Source organism: Diabrotica undecimpunctata, chromosome 3 (assembly GCF_040954645.1).
Source record: "Diabrotica undecimpunctata isolate CICGRU chromosome 3, icDiaUnde3, whole genome shotgun sequence".
Taxonomy (NCBI): domain Eukaryota; kingdom Metazoa; phylum Arthropoda; class Insecta; order Coleoptera; family Chrysomelidae; genus Diabrotica; species Diabrotica undecimpunctata.
This window is the reverse complement of record NC_092805.1, coordinates 71,720,020-71,736,197: the sequence shown is the minus strand read 5'-3', so window position 1 is coordinate 71,736,197 and position 16,178 is coordinate 71,720,020. Positions and strand designations below refer to the sequence as shown.

Genomic DNA, 16,178 nt, shown 5'->3' with positions numbered 1-16,178 from the left:
GCAGTAAAATCTCAGAAAGATGGAAAAGCCACCGGTCCAGACAATATCAATGTCGAAATACTTAAACTAATTGCAGATAACGAAAGTAAAAGCCTAGATTTAATAACAGCACTATTCAATAAGATATATGACACAGGTAAAATACCAACAGACTGGCTAAAATCAACATTCGTAGCATTACCAAAAAAAATCGAATTCCTCACAATGCGATGATTATCGAATATTAAGCTTGATGTCTCATGTCCTTAAAACTTTTCTCAGAATTATCCATACACGAATTTACAAGAAGTGCGAGTTCCAGATGAGTGACACTCAATTCGGATTTCGAAACGGATTGGGAACACGAGAGGCTCTTTTTGCTTTAAATGTGTTAACGCAACGATGCAGAGACATGAATGTGGATGTATATGCATGTTTTATTGACTATCGAAAAGCATTTGACTGCGTTAACCATCAAAAGATGATCGAAATTCTGAGAACAACTGGAGTTGACGAACAAGACTTGCGAATTATCTCAGAACTATACTGGCACCAAACGACAACAATTGAAATAGAGCACACAACATCCGAAGACATACAAATCCGACGAGGAGTGAGACAGGGTTGCGTTTTATCACCGCTACTCTTTAATTTGTATTCGGAGTCTATATTCAGAGAAGCATTAGACGAGGTCCAAGGCGGAATTAAGATTAACGGAATCAGCATAGACAACATCAGATATGCTGATGATACCGTCTTAATAGCAAGCAACGCACAAGAACTACAAAATATAATAAATGCGGTAGTTCACCACAGCGAAATGTTCGGTTTACATCTAAACGTTTCCAAAACTAAAACTTTAGTATTTTCAAAGACACCAATAAACGTACAGGTGTATGCCAAGGGTCAAATAATAGAACAGGTAAATTCCATAAAATATTTGGGAACAAATATCAATACTCAGTGTAATCCAAAAAAAGAAATCCTGTCAAGAATCGAACAAGCAAGGAAAACATTCATGAGCATTAAAACATTTTTTACAAGATCAGACCTTAGTCTACAGCTTAGAATCCGAATGATCAGATGTTACGTTTTTTCTGTCTTACTGTATGGCTGTGAAAGTTGGACAATGGACTCCGAAGTAGAAAAAAGAATAGATGGCTTTGAGATGTATATATACAGACGAATGTTGAGGATTCCATGGGTACAAAGAGTTACTAATATTGAGGTACTTCGTCGCATGTGTAAACAAAAAGAATTACTAAGAATAATCAAAGAGAGGAAGATGCAATACTTGGGTCATGTGCTGAGAGGCGAAAGATATGAATTACTTCAAGTTATACTGGAAGGAAAAGTACAGGGCAAAAGATCAGTAGGAAGACGCCAGAACTCGTGGCTGAAAGACCTGAGGAGATGGTTCGACCGCTCATCCGCAGAGATCTTTCGCGCAGCAGTTTCCAGAACTACAATTGCCATTTGGATCGCCAACCTTCGAAAGGAGACGGCGCAATGAGAAGAAGAAGTTCGATACAAAAGTCGATATAATGGCTTTTATTTCTAAAAATGTCGATTTTCTTCATGACTTTTGTAAAAGTATAATAACCAATTGTTGTGTCGTCTCCTAAATTAGGAGGTAAGAGTTTAATATATTTTATCGGTTTCCTGATTCTACCTGTTGTATAAAAATCTTTTTATAATTTTAACTTTGAAAATTCTAATCTCATTATTTATGATTATCATATGTAAGTAGGTACATATTTTTGTGGATATTTCTTATGTTTTTTTTATTTTATATAAAAACTAGCGATAAAAAATATATAGTTTCTTTAATATAGTATGTAAAAGTTTTACGAATATTTTTACAGTTTTAAATATTGAATTTAAATCCTTAATAATATCTTTTGATTTTAATAATAATTAACTTTTGACAAACTACCATTTCTATATAGAAATGTTTCTAAATTCTAAATTATCTAACTTTTCAATAAATATATCTTGTCATTTTTACCGAATCCGCTTTGTAATTAATATTAGAATATTTCAGTAGTAAAAAGTAATTACCATTTGCCTAAAAAGATTATATATCCTTACTTTTACTTATTTGCTACATAAATAAGAATTGTTTCTCGACTTGCTTGGGTGAATAATGATAAAATTTTGTTAAATTTGATTGGTCACCTATTCATCCACCAAGCAAGGTCTCTCATTTTGGTTTCACCATTTTCTGAAGCAAGGTGTGTTTTTCTTCATTTTAGTCAACCTCCGGGATACATTTCTCAGGTGCGGGTCAATTTATATTAACATCCAGAAGACCAACCGGCCTGAGAATGGCACTATCATTCCAATAGGAGAGTTGACTCCAGGGCAAGAAAATCCACAACTAACAACATGGCTTGCTAACAACCATAGCAGAAAAGACCAGGATAAAACCTAGGATTTGGTGACAAGCATTTTTCCTTACTATAATGTAACACTGTAGCAAGAAGTCAAATAATTTTTATTTAAATTCAATATAATATTTAAACATGTATTTTTCTGCCCTTTTTGTTTAATATTTTAATAAACATGTGTTAATTTAACTGTGTATTGTTTCTTCTTTTTACTTGTTTGCGTGTGTTGCTCCAGAGTAGGCCATATTTACGTCCTGAGTGAGCTAGCCAGGGAGTGTTTCGTATAACGTCTAATGTAGCAATTTTGCAATTGATACATTAGGGGTTATGACGTTAAAAATTGGTCCCAACGGGAAACGATTTGTCACTCCAACGTTGTTAGTGATGTTAGTCGGATTGTAGCAGCAAACTAAGGTTTGCGGTTACAAGTTGACAACAGCAGCTCAACGTTGGGATGTTACAAATTGAGCCTCGAAGGATTACAAATTGGCACCCAATGAATGTTCGTTGGAACGTTACAAATTGGTGCCTAACGTTACAAATTGGCGCCCAACGTAATATACTCTGAGTAATGCATACATTCTTGTATTTAGTTGAAACAATACTTTTATATTTTATTGCTATTATTATCTTTAACATTTTTCTTCCTATTTTGAGTAGTAAATTTATTAAATTTCAGTAAAAATATCTATTTTCTATCTTACTTACTTTTTTATACTTATTTTTTTTATCTAATTTTTACTGATAGTTTTTTTTTGATCACCAACCTTTTTTGTCTGCTGGTTATCATTAACCTTGACAAGTCCATGTGTTGTTGGGTAGTGTTAAAACTTAATTAAATATAAAATAGTAGTTTTATATTATTTTCGTAAATTTAATTATCTTTATCTTTAAAGTTGATTTGGTTACTTGTTGGTTTACATAAATTATTGTTTTTTAAATAATCTTACAAAATGGCTACCATCAACCCTAAGCATTTGAAAACTGATGAGTTAACCTATGAGTTAATTATTAGAGATCTTGAGGTTCCTTCTACTGTCGATGAGAAAAGAAGAGTCCTTAGTGGAATTTTGTCTCAGGAAGCATCAGACAGAAGCTTCTCTGAAACAGTTGTCCCTCTTGAATTTGAGCAAGACCATAATCAGGCCTTGGCTACTCTTGCTGATTTATCTAGTATCATCAATGAATTTTCAGGTAGTAAGTCTGATTATAGGTACAAATGTATTTGTTCTCGTTTAACTCATTTGTCTGGCCGTGTATCTCGTCTGAAGACCACTTCTTCAACGCAGGAAACAGTCAAAAGACAGTTACGGAGTAAATTATTGTCAATTGAGGGTGTGCTTGTGGAAAAACTTAATCTTTCTTCAGAATCTACTCCAGTTAGGGTAGAATCACATACTGCATCTTCAGTAGTGAAGTCTGTGCCCATTTATAAATGGGGAATTCAAAAGTTTTCCGGCAAACAGCCTTTGATTCCTTTTCTTGAACAAATTGAGACGCTTAAAATCTCCAGGAATTGTTCTTTCTGCAGGAGATCTGTTTGATGGCAATGCTTTCACTTGGTGGCATAATCATCTTCTTAAAAAGACATTTCAGTCATGGTCTGACTTAGTTGCCGCTTTAAAGGAAACTTATCTTCCGGCAGATTATGAGAGGAATTTGTGGGAACAAATTCGTTCTACAAGGCAATCTTTTCGAGAACCTGTATCTACATTTATCTCTAATTTTGAAGCTCTTTTCTTCCGTTTACCCTCTGCCGTTTCAGAGAAAGATAAAGTATCTGAAATTAGACGTGGTCTTTTGCCAGACTACATCAAAGCTTTGGCTTTGCACGATATAGACACTGTATCTGATCTTACCTCTTACTGTAAAAGAATTGAGTCTGCGTTATCTATACCCCACTTTAATAATAATAATAAGAAATTTTCATATGAAACAAATTCACTTGATGAAATTTGTTGGAATTGCAACAAACGAGGTCATGTGTATCCTCAGTGCAGGTACCAGAAAAATAAATTTTGTTATGGTTGCGGTTTTAAGAACGTTATTAAGGCACATTGCCCCAAATGTTCAAAAAACGAAGCGCGAGGTTGTTCGATAGTGGACAGGAATCAACCTCATTGCAGTCAAATGTCTGCATCAAACCTAAAAGGGAAGAACATACCAGAAAAAAATTTGAAGAAAACTTCAAACAAAGGACAAGCAGAGTAACATTTCAACTACCACCTATTATTAAAACGCGAGCTGAAACTTCTGATTCTAATTGTGATTTTAATCCTTTACCTATAGACAAAACTCCCATAGATACAACGCACAATGTTTCTTTAAATCCTGCGAATATTTCTTTTCCGTTGATTTCAACGTCTGATACTTTATGTAGAACTAATCCTCTTCTCGATATTCGTACACAGGATAATCGACCATATATTTCAATAAATATTGGCAGTGAAACAATATCTGCACTTGTAGACTCTGGTAGTAATGTCTCTATTATTGGCTCTCCAGCCTTATTTCTTCTTAAGAAGCTGAATTTGCATCTTCACTATGATATTTCAGTACAGCTAACTACTGCTGATGGTAATGTCCAAAGTACCTTAGGTTATGTGTTTTTACCTGTTACCTTATCTGGTAGCACACAAAAGTTAAAAGTTTTAGTGGTTCCTTCTATCTCACATAAAATGATTTTAGGATGGATTTTATGAAATTGTTTAGAATTTCTTTGGATTTCACAAATTTTTCGTATAGTACAGCTAAACTGTCAACTTGTGTTGTTAATACTATAGTAAGTTGAGAGAATTTATCCACCCATCAGCTTTCACAACTACATTCGGTAGTCAAACTGTTTAAGGAAATAGGCCCAACAGATTCTATTGGTAGAACCCACTTGTATACTCACCATATAGACACTGGTGATGCGAAACCAATTAGGCAAAGACAATATCCTCTTTCGCCTGCTATGCAGAAAATTCTCAACGAAGGAGTTGATGAGATGCTTAAGTTGAAAGTCATCGAACCATTAACAACCAGTACACCTTGGTTGTCTCCTTTGTGGTTGGTTCCGAAGAAAGATAGTTCCTATAGAGTTTGTTTTGATGGTCGAAAACTTAATTCGATAACAGTTCCTGATAGTTACCCCATGCCTTTAATAGATTCAATCATATCTAAAGTAAGAGATGCTAAATTTATTTCGTCAATCGATTTAAAACAAGCTTTTTATCAGATACCTTTGGATGATCAATCCAAATTAAAGACTGCATTTACAGTTCAAAATAGAGGTTTGTTCTGTTTTAATGTATTACCTTTTGGCTTAAATAATAGTGCACAAGTTATGTGCAGAGTTATGGATTCAGTTATAGGTCCTTTACTGGAGCCTTATGTTTTCTATTATCTTGATGATATTATTGTTGTTACTCCTGACTTTGATTGTCATATCAAAATTCTTAAAATGTTGTTTAAGAGACTTAAATATGCAAATCTTACAGTCAATTTTGAAAAGTGTCAGTTTTGTAGACCTTCTCTTAAATTTCTTGGTTTTGTTGTAGATCAACAAGGGTTAAGAACTGACCCAGCTAAAGTAGAAGCTATTTTGGAATATCCAGTTCCAAAAACTACTACTCAAATTCGTAGACTTATCGGATTGATAGGTTATTACCGTCGATTTTTGAATAATTTTGCATCCATTTGTACTCCCATTTCTGATTTACTCAAGGGTAAAAAGAAATCACAGTCTATTGTTTGGACTCCAGAAGCTAACTTAGCTTTCAGTCAAATTAAACAGGCACTAACATCTGCTCCTGTTCTTGCTAGTCCAGACTTTGACAAGCATTTTTATCTTGCTTGTGATGCAAGTGACACTGGTGTTGGGGGTGTATTATTTCAAAAAGAAGATGGTTTAGAGCATCCTATATCTTTCTTTAGTAAAACTCTCTCTAAAGCTCAACGTAAGTACACTACTACTGAGAAAGAACTGCTGGCTATTTTATTATCTATTGAAAAATTTAGGTGTTATATTGAAGGAAGTGAAAACTTCACTGTGATTACTGATTACTCATCCTTACAGTGGTTATATTCCATGAAAAACCCTTCTCCTAGAATTGCCAGATGGATAATGAAATTATCCTGTCACAAGTTCACTGTCATTCACCGTAGTGGTTCTTTAAATGTTGTGGCTGATTCCCTTTCTAGAATACCTGAACAAAATCCTGAAATTTCTCTTTTAGATTTATCTAATCTTAAAACAGATACTTGGTATGATAATATGGTACAAAAAGTACAAAATAATCCAGATCAATTTCCTGCTTTTAAAGTTCATGGTAATGTTCTTTACAAGCATATCTTTTCAAGGAATAAGTTTTCAGATCCTTCCCCAGAATGGAAAATTTTCGTTCCGTCTCCTCACAGAAAAGATATTTTGAAACTCTTTCATGATGATCCTACAGCTGCTCACCTAGGAGTATATAAAACGCTCTCTAGAATCACGGAATTGTATTACTGGCCTAGAATGAGACTTTATGTCGCAAACTATATCAGTAAGTGCAAAATCTGTGCTGCTAGTAAACCAGGAAATGTACCTCCTGCTGGTTTAATGGGAAAGTACAGAGATATTAATTTTCCATTTCAGTTTTTATCTGCTGACTTATTGGGTCCTTATCCTAGATCTAAAAATGGAAATCGTTTTCTTTTAGTTGTTGTCGACTGGTTCACGAAATTTATTTTTGTCCATCCAATGGCAAATGCTACATCTACAGCTATTGTTAAATTTATTGAAAATCAAGTTTTTCTTATCTTTGGGGTACCACAAATTTTCGCAGTTGATAATGGGAAACAGTTCGTTTCCAATGATTTCAAAAATTTAATGAATAAATATAAAGTACAAAAAATTTGGTATAATGCGAGATATTTACCTCAAATAAATCCTACTGAGAGAGTTAACAAAACTATCGTAACAGCTATTCGTTCTTTTATACATGATAATCATAAAGATTGGGACAAAGAAATCTTTAAGATTGCCCAGGCTATTCGCCTAGCCAAACACGAAGTTACACAATTTAGTCCTTCGTTTCTAACTTTTGCCAGAAATATCCCTTTGGACGGTTCCTTCTTTGGTGCAATAGAAGACAAAGCAAGCAATGTCATTAATATTAATAACCAGCTATTCGACCCAAGACCACTAGAAAATATGTCTTCTATTTTCAAAGAAGTGCAAAAGAGAATACGTCACTCTTACGCGACGAATTCTAGCAGGTATAACCTTCGTAGACGTGATGTCAAATATCACGTTGGTGATAAAGTCTGGAAGAAAAATTTTGTCCTATCAAAAGCTGTCGATGATTTCTCTGCAAAACTAGCGCCAAAATTTGTCCCCTGTATTGTCAATAAAGTTTTGTCTAAATTAGTCTACAATTTAAAGGATCTAGATGGAAATGATCTTGGAAATTTTCATGTCATGGATATCAAATTAGATGTCACTGATTCTAGTGATGATGAAAATCAGTAATGCATATTAAAAATATATCTTTTGAGTAAAACTTGCAGTTATACTATTATATCTTACCTTTAAGTGTAATTTAAACTTACATATATCTTGTATTGCATATATTTTAAATTATCTTCTTATCTCTTTTGTTAAGCTTATACATATTTTTATTACCTGCGTTAACAAATATCTTCGTTATTTATGGACTTTTCAATAAAATACACTCTGGGCCAAAATTAACCGGCCACCTTAAAAATGGGTAATTTTTGATTTCTTATATCTCCTAAACCTGTTGTCCGATTCAAGTAACTTTTTTAATATCTTATAGCCTTATTCTTTGACAATATCTCTATAATAATATTGTTGTTAAACAGGTAAATTTTCATTGTATACCGCGTGTACGAACCAAACTGTGTTTTTTTCTTAAAGTTTGCATCACCCTGTGGAATATTGAAGCATTTGTAGAATACTGAAATTAAATCGTAACTATAGCCTCATGCTTTTTCAACATTTTGTTTTTTGATTGATTCGCTTATGTTGGATAATACAAAAGTTAGGTGCTTTAAGAACTAGACATGTTTATTATCAATTTTTATCTCCTCGGAAGAGAAAAAATAATCTTTTTGAAAAAAAGTCATTTGTTACAGTAAAAATCCAATGAATAAAATCTTCGAAGAAAATTCAAATTAACAATATTTGGAAATCAAAGTCTAATTGAAAACAAAAGGGTATCAATAATGGGTGTTGCCGCCTCTAGCCCTTAGGACTTCTTAGAGCCGGTTTGGCAATCCATTCATGATATCCTGGATATCAGATTGGGGGATATTGTGCCACTCTACCGCAGCTGCCTTCAGCTCTTCAAAGGATGCAGGGGCTGGTACTCTTGTCCTTACCCGTCTTTTGAGGTTGTTCCAGATATGCTCAATTGGGTTAAGATCGGGACTGTGTGCTGGCCATGGTAGAACTTGAATCCCGACCTCATTAAGGTACACACAGGTAGATCTTACTATATGACAATGTACATTGTCATGCATTAGTCTGAAGTTATCACCAATGAATGGTGCAAAGGGCATGACATGGTATTGAAGAACTTCTTGCACGTATACTTGAGTATTCACACTGCCTCTACCGAACACAACTAGATCAGTACGCGCTTCGTAAGAAATACCTCCCCAAATCATTATTGACCTTCCCCGGTAAGCCACTGTTTCGGTTATAGTGCATACAGCAAACCTTTCATTTTGACGCCTATGGACACGTTGGCGTCCATCTGGACCTTTTAGGGCTATTCTGCTCACATCTGAGAACAGTATATTCTTCCATTCCGCCATAGTCCAGTTAGCATATTCTCGCGCAAAATGAAGTCTAGCCCTACGGTGTTGTGAGAGCAGTTGTGGTGAAAAGCCTTCAAGTTTATTTCTGACAGTCTTCTTCTAATCGTTTGTCTACTCACACTAACGTTTCTCACCTCAAGAAGAGACCTACGAGCTTCAGGAGAGGTGCAAAAGCGATTTCTCAATACTTTAGTGACAATTAAGCGGTCACCTCGAACTGAAGTGCACCGTTTTTGACCTTGTCTGTGCCTGCGGTTGTACGAAACTTAAACAATATTCACTCACAATGATATAAAATTGCAATTTTAATTGTTAATGTTAATTACAAATTTTCCAGAATTGTTATTAACTCGGAAACAGATTTGCAACAATGTCGTACAACGACTATATGTCAAAAATCCTTCAATGACACAAATTTAGGAAACAAACTTTCACAGTTAATGTAAACAAACAATAATAAAGGTGGTGGGATTAATTTTGTTGGTGAGTTAAATCGTCTGTATTGATGAAAAACATGACTAGTTGTTAAACTACCTAACTTTTGTATTATCCAACATAAGCGAATAAATCAAAAAACAAAATGTTGAGAAAACATGAGGCTACAGTTAAGTTTTAATTTCAATATTTTAAAAATGCCAGAATATTCCACAGGGTGATGCAAACTTTACGAAAAAAACACAGTTTAATTCGTACACCCGGTATACAATGAAAATTCACCTGTTTAGCAACCATATTATTATAACGATATTATCAAGGAATAAGGCTATAACATATTAAAAAATCACTTAAATCGGACATCAGGTTTAGGAGATATAAGACAACAAAAATTACCCATTTTTAAGGTGGCCGGTTAATTTTGGCCCAGAGTGTATTTAGTTATGAGAACCTTTGCTAAAAAATTTATCTACTACCTTTCACAAGTTTGATTGTTATTTACTTATCTTTATCTTCGTTTAATAACACATTATCTCTTACCTTTGCAAGTTAGCTACTTGTATTACCTTTATGGTGTTATTAAAACTATTGCGGTAATAACTTATGTCTAATTTTCATACGTAGTGCAAGTGTCTTGTTTTTCCGTTGCGTGGGTTCAAATATGAGATTTGTTCGGACAAGCACATAAAAATTGCCTAGGATGATTTATCTTCGCGGGACTTGAGGTCACTGAAGGAAAACTATTAACAAGGGCGTTAATATTTTCCATTTACCCATTAGGGGTGTTGCGTTAGGCATAATTCTTTATCTTTTGGAGTGAAAGTAATCTTATGCATATATCTTCTTTTATAGAAACCTCTGGTGTAAGATTATGAAGCTTTGACGTTTTTGATTGCATTTGAATTGTCTTTAACATTTTAAATACATACGTCTATATTTATGCAGTTCTAGTTCTATTTCTTTTGTGTAGATCCCTGGATAGTGTTTAGTGTTATAGCAATTTTATATGATATTACCACAACTTATCTTATCTTTGCTTTGTATTTTCCTTTATCATAAGTAAGCCAAATTTTATGCAGTATCTTTAATGTCTTTTGTGTAGAACTTTGACTTACTAGGTATTGTGAAGAATATACTTATCTTTATCTGACAATCAAAATTACTTGTGTTACTTAATTATCTTGATATTTACCTACCTTTAATTTTTGATACTATTTGGTACAAAAATTACTTTATCTTATACTAGCTTAATGTCAATTTGCTGTTTTATTGACTTGCCTTAGTCCATAAATATGCATATGCAATATGCCGAGAATTCATTCTCATTATCTTCTTATCTTTAATAAACAATGTAATTGTTTCCAGACCATACTGTCTATTGAAGTTTAGTCATAATAAGTTTCTCTGATTTAGTTCACAATGATTGCCCTCATCAATGCATAACTACAATGAATTTTCTTTTTCCTGAGTGTTATATTTTAATGAAATTTTTTTTATTGCATTTACAAGGTAGATTTAACCTTATGCATACTACTATTTAGAAATCTGGTATAGGGTTGTGTCTCTTTGAAATGACAATGGAAAGGTTTTGTTTTTTATACCCTCTTGTATAACTTTGCTCTGTACAATTTTTCTGTATAGATTACTTTATTTTTCTAACAGGTGCATAACGTTTGGATTTAAATCAAAGTATATTTATGACTAATTTTTCTTCTTCAGTTCAACTGAGTATAATTTTGTACATTTTTTTTTTTCATCTTGTGTAAATTTTATACTTAATAGATGTCTAGATTGGTCTTACTAAATTTTTAATTATTTCTTTTATATTTTGATGTTTACCTTATCTTTCTTAACTGCTTATAATGTTCTACTCATACTATCTCATGCAATATATGCAACTAAAATCTAGATTAGTATTATGATAACTAATATTTGGATTTATATACCTACTGCATCACTGATGATTATGATATCTTATCTTTTATAACTTAATGATTATATGCATATCTAGTGATATTGCTAATATCATAATTACCTTGGTTTAAAATCAACTTCCCTTAAGAACTAACATTCTTGAAAGAATGTCTTTCTAACGATGTTTATCTCCATGAGTGATAGATACATCGTCCCCATATTAGTTGTTTTTGTATGATATTTATGTAATTACATATATATGACAGTGTACCGATCTCCCAACTATGGATAGAAATGGGTAACTTGAAAATAAACCCAATTCTTATTAACGCCACTCAAAAATATTACGAACAAAACTTTGCGAGAATTAAAATGGGACAAGAAATCACCTCTCCTTTTCAAACAACAAAAGGACTACGACAAGGCTGCTGTCTGTCACCCACCTTATTTAAAATCTATTTGGACAGATCCTTAGTGAAATGGGTAAAAAAATGTAGAAACATGGGAATAACGGTGGAAAAAAACAAGCTATATACACTTTTCTTTGCGGATGACCAGCTAGTAATTGCCGAAGACAGCTACGATCTTAGCTATATGGTAAGAAAACTGCAAGAAGAATATGAGGTGGCAGGTCTAAACATGAATATGACAAAATGTGAATATCTCTCAGTGGGAACAGATGAAATATGTGACCTAGTCTTGGAAGACGACAAAATCAAAGGCGTGCAATCCTGCAAATATTTGGGGGTCATTTTCAACAAGAAGGGAAATAGCGCAGATGAAATCAGGGAAAGAATAAACAAGGGCAGAGCAGCGACCCGTGCCTTAAACTCTCTTCTCTGGCAAAAAACAATTCGACGAGAAACCAAAAAACACATTTACGGTAGTATAGTTCAAAGTATTACACTTTACGGTTCGGAAGTATGGGACGTCACCAAAGCTAATAGAAACAAACTTATGACGACAGAAATGGATTATCTGAGACGAAGCTGCGGTAGATCGAACCTGGAGAGAGTTAGAAACGAACAAATAAGAAACGAAATGAAAATGGAGAGAAATATCAATGATGACATAGAAAGAAAACAATTAATCTGGTTCGGACATGTTAAAAGAATGCCAGAGTACAGATGGCCTAGGAGAGTACTGGAATGGATCCCTCCTGAAAGAAGAAAGAGAGGACGACCACGGAGAAGTTGGCGCAACGATATTGATGAAGCAATGGCGGCAAGAGACTTAGAAGAGGCAACTGCATATGACAGAAAAAGATGGAAATTGGGCGCGGAGAAGCGGCGACAGCCGTAATAAATCCGTTATTATATATATATATATATATATATATATATATATATATATATATATATATATATATATATATATATATATATACATATATATGGGACCGAACTGTGGTGGAGATGTACATTTATACCACTGGATCTTCCTTTAATGGTAAGGTTGTCTTTAGGGTATGGCGTCGGGGGGTTCATAGTACACAGGACTGTCGTCTCTGAGGAGCGCTTTCGAGGTTTAACCATGGATTATGAGCTACTTCGTTCATACCAACATGATTTCAATCGGCCCAGTGTATAATCGATGTACAGTACCAAAGATTGCGGATAACCCTTAACGTAGCTTTTCTCCCTCTTGGTCTACGACCAATTTTAGTGTGACGAATACTATAATTCGTTGGGATAAAATATTTCCCTGAGTATTAACTCTAAAGCCCTGTTACATGCTGCTACAATGTATAGCACATAAATATTTGCCTCATAATTTTAGTGTGACGAATACTATAATTCGTTGGGATAAAATATTATCCTGAGTATTAACTCTAAAGCCTTGTAAGGAATTGCTATAAGGTATAGCATAGGATTATTTACCTTACAATTCTAGTGTGACGAATACTATAATTCGTTGGGGATGAAATAATACCCAGAGTGCTCACTCTAAAGTCATTTAGTGTATATAGTATTACAATACTGTAATACATAGTTTATAATTATGTAGTTAAAATTTAAGTTTAACGGATACTATAATTCGTTCGGTGATAGTCATTTATTTTTTTTTTTGACTTAGGTTAATATAAGTATATTAATTTTTATATCTTATCACAAGTTAACCATTTTCACTTTATTTTGTTTAAATAATAGTACCTAAACTTACAAGTTATTATACCTATATCTAGGTATTTAGATAACTTTATTATTTGGTAAAGATTACCTTTATTATTATTTTGATGATCATAACATATAATGAGTTTAGTGATGAGAAAAATTTCTCAAGGTACTTTAGAAATTTTTCTACTGGGTGGTGGAAGTGTGTAGCGTTATAACTGCTACATTGCCTGCTTTCTTTCTTATGTTAATATATTTCGTTAATTCTATTCTCCAATTTCCATATCTTCTGTCATAATTCATATTCTTCTATATCCTCCATTGTATCTCTTATTTTTCTATATATTTTCTCAGATATAGATTGTATCAGAATTATGTCGTTACTTAATTGATTCATTATTCTCTTTTCATTTTTACTGGTATTTGGTATAAAAACCAGTTGGCGTCCAAATCTATCTTCTTTATATATATATATATGTATATATATATATATATATATTTCAGTATCTACCTTTCCTTTTTTTTGTTAATAATCATCATTTTTATCTTTTACTCAAGTTTCTAAAGAATGAATTTTATTTTCATCTCTATTTCTGTTACTTTGGAACGAGAGGTGCCATCTTTATTCTCTGTTTAGCTAATGCTAGTGACAAAGACTCCTTTTTGTTGACATTTCCCCCTTCCCGTTCGATACAAAAGTCGATATAATGGCTTTTATTTCTAAAAATGTCGATTTTCTTCATGACTTTTGTAAAAGTATAATAACCAATTGTTGTGTCGTCTTCTGAATTAGGAGGTAAGAGTTTAATATATTTAATCGGTTTCCTGATTCTACCTGTTGTATAAAAATCTTTTTATAATTTTAACTTTGAAAATTCTAATCTCATTATTTATGATTATCATATGTAAGTAGGTACATATTTTTGTGGATATTTCTTATGTTTTTTTTATTTTATATAAAAACTAGCGATAAGAAATATATAGTTTCTTTAATATAGTATCTTTAGTATAGTAGAATATTTTTACAGTTTTAAATATTGAATTTAAATCCTTAATAATATCTTTTGATTTTAATAATAATTAACTTTTGACAAACTACCATTTCTATATAGAAATGTTTCTAAATTCTAAATTATCTAACTTTTCAATAAATATATCTTGTCATTTTTACCGAATCCGCTTTGTAATTAATATTAGAATATTTCAGTAGTAAAAAGTAATTACCATTTGCTTAAAAAGATTATATATCCTTACTTTTACTTATTTGCTACATAAATAAGAATTGTTTCTCGACTTGCTTGGGTGAATAATGATAAAATTTTGTTAAATTTGATTGGTCACCTATTCATCCCCCAAGCAAGGTCTCTCATTTTGGTTTCACCATTTTCTGAAGCAAGGTGTGTTTTTCTTCATTTTAGTCAACCTCCGGGATACATTTCTCAGGTGCGGGTCAATTTATATTAACATCCAGAAGACCAACCGGCCTGAGAATGGCACTATCATTCCAATAGGAGAGTTGACTCCAGGGCAAGAAAATCCACAACTAACAACATGGCTTGCTAACAACCATAGCAGAAAAGACCAGGATAAAACCTAGGATTTGGTGACAAGCATTTTTCCTTACTATAATGTAACACTGTAGCAAGAAGTCAAATAATTTTTATTTAAATTCAATATAATATTTAAACATGTATTTTTCTGCCCTTTTGGTTTAATATTTTAATAAACATGTGTTAATTTAACTGTGTATTGTTTCTTCTTTTTACTTGTTTGCGTGTGTTGCTCCAGAGTAGGCCATATTCACGTCCTGAGTGAGCTAGCCAGGGAGTATTTCGTATAACGTCTAATGTAGCAATTTTGCAATTGATACATTAGGGGTTATGACGTTAAAAATTGGTCCCAACGGGAAACGATTTGTCACTCCAACGTTGTTAGTGATGTTAGTCGGATTGTAGCAGCAAACTAAAAGGTTTGCGGTTACAAGTTGACAACAGCAGCTCAACGTTGGGATGTTACAAATTGAGCCTCGAAGGATTACAAATTGGCACCCAATGAATGTTCGTTGGAACGTTACAAATTGGTGCCTAACGTTACAAGATATTCTAAAGATAAAATCAAATATAAGCATACGAACTAAGATTCCAAGTTTCAAAGAGTTATTTTTTTGTGAATAAATTATATTTTATATGGTCAATTTTTTAGTAGATATTATTATAAAACAGATCAATAGATAGTTTGTAATTAAAATTAAATTTAGAGTATAGGAGTTTGTTGGGAAAGATAATTGCCCACAAAAGTTATTTATTAATATTCATCGTATTGCTTATTAAAAATAAATAATAATTTGTGTGCATATTTATGTTGTTTTAATGTTAGTTCCGTTTCCTGTTCTATCCCGATTATGAGCAACTAGGAGATACTGAACCCACTAGAAGAGATAATATAAAGTAAACTGATTAAAGTAAAATTAAGAAGGCACCCTGAGAATTTTTAATAGTAATTGATTTGTATGACTCTGCATAAATTAGTGAATTAA

General features: G+C 32.9%; 1 long non-coding RNA gene across 1 annotated transcript; it reads left to right on the top strand.

The window, feature by feature from the left end:
* Positions 1 to 14,304: 14,304 nt before the first annotated feature.
* On the top strand, positions 14,305 to 15,384 carry LOC140435640 (uncharacterized). The gene is made up of 2 exons (XR_011950208.1): positions 14,305 to 14,438; positions 15,061 to 15,384. It is a non-coding gene; the product is annotated as an uncharacterized lncRNA (long non-coding RNA).
* The last annotated feature ends 794 nt before the right edge of the window (positions 15,385 to 16,178 follow it).